The sequence below is a fragment of the Camelus bactrianus genome, chromosome 11, assembly GCF_048773025.1.
Source record: "Camelus bactrianus isolate YW-2024 breed Bactrian camel chromosome 11, ASM4877302v1, whole genome shotgun sequence".
NCBI lineage: Eukaryota > Metazoa > Chordata > Mammalia > Artiodactyla > Camelidae > Camelus > Camelus bactrianus.
In genome coordinates this window covers 63,012,889-63,014,652 of record NC_133549.1, presented here as the reverse complement: position 1 = coordinate 63,014,652, position 1,764 = coordinate 63,012,889, and the positions used below count along the sequence as shown (strand labels likewise).

The 1,764-nt window shown below is 34.4% G+C and overlaps 1 non-coding gene across 1 annotated transcript; it reads right to left on the bottom strand.

Annotated features, from left to right (window-relative positions):
• Positions 1-1,226: 1,226 nt before the first annotated feature.
• TRNAA-GGC (transfer RNA alanine (anticodon GGC)) lies at positions 1,227-1,298 on the bottom strand. The gene has a single exon. It is a non-coding gene; the product is annotated as a tRNA-Ala (tRNA).
• Positions 1,299-1,764: the final 466 nt, after the last annotated feature.

The following is a 1,764-nucleotide window of genomic DNA, read 5'->3' as shown; positions in this document are numbered from 1 at the left end:
AATAGTCAGAGAGATGTTATTAAAAAGATGACATGATTTTTATCTTTAGATTGGGAAAAATTAGAGAATTGTGAATAATAAACTTCTTGCAGACTTCAAGCTGGTATAACATTTCTAAGTGGAACATTAGCAATATAAATACAATACTTTAAAAAGCACGAATGGATTTTAGGACTTTATCCCAAGGAAATACACACACACACACACACACACACACACACAGAGAGCAGTGAGGAGAAAAATAAATATTTGAAAATCTCAATATTTCCACATCCAAAGAGTTTGGCTACAAAAAATTATGGCACATTCATAAAATACAATAATGTATAGTCATTAAGATTGAGGATCTAGAACCATAGTTGGCATAGAACCATATCTGTTCAGGTGTGTGTTTTAAGATAACATATTTTAAAAACTGAACAGACTTCATGTACACTTAGAAAAACGTCAGGCAGATTATAGATAAATATGTTAACTGTGTTTATCTTCACAAAAAATATCAGGATAGACTTTAAAACATACATTTGTTTTGTTAAAAGCATTTTACCTGAAATTAACATAAATTACTTTCATAATAAATAATAAATTTAAACAACTTATAAATATTTAAAGAAATGTCCAACTGTGACTTTGATATACAGTATACCCTTGAACAACACAAGTTTGAACTGCACACTTATTCTCAGATTTTTTTCCAATAAATATCTCCTACAGTACTACATGACCAGCAGTTGGTTGAATCCACAGATACAAAACCCAGATACAAAGGGCCAGCTGTAAAGTTACACACAGATTTTTGAATGTTCCAGGGATCAACAGCCCTAGCTTCAGTGTTATTCAAGGGTCAACCATAATCAAAAGCAGACTACCCTTGGTGGGCTTGACATAATTAGATGAACCATTTAAAAGAGGTTCTAGAGGCCAGAGACTCAAAGCCACAGACTTACTTTTTCTATCCATTACTGGATTGAAGAAGTAAGCCTCCATGAATTCTTCAGCTGCAAAGATGTGAATTTTGCCAGCAACCAGAAGGAAGGTTGATGTCAGATCCTTTGCTAGAGTCTCCAGATGAGAATACATCCTGGTCAACACACTGATTTTGCTATTTTGAGATTCTGAATAGACTCTCAGGTCCAGACTTCTGACTTAGACTAACTTTTAGATAATAAATGGATTTCTTGGGGGGGGAGGGGGTAATAATTAGGTTTATGTATTTATTTTTTTAATGCAGATACTGGGGATTGAACCCAGGACCTCATGCCTGCCAGGCATGCACTCTACCACTGAGCTATACCCTCCCCACAATAAATGAATGTTTTAAGCTACAAAGTTTGTGATAATTTGTTACCAACAAAATGAAAAGTGAATACATGCATAGGGGGAAAAAAGGCTACAGTAACAGTAGCTTTTTCTGGGTATAAGAAGTGGCAGGGTGGAGTGGAATGCCATTAGTGAGAGTGCAGGTAGTCAGATGGAACTTTTACTTTTTACTTCACAATTTTGTATCTTTTGCCACTGATTTTGTATCTGCCATGTCTTAATTTTTCAAATTTTAATTGAAAAGCAAAGACTGAGAAATTAAGAAAATACACACACGAAAAATTATGAAAACCCTATGTAGGTGAAAACTTATTTTTGTTAGTTTTTTCAAGAGGCAGTGTCAGAATTTTTGTTTCTTTAACACCCTATTATGTTAGTCAGTGTGATGACAATGGGTGGTGGACTTAAATGAGAGATACTCAAAGGTGTGTGATAGATGACTGG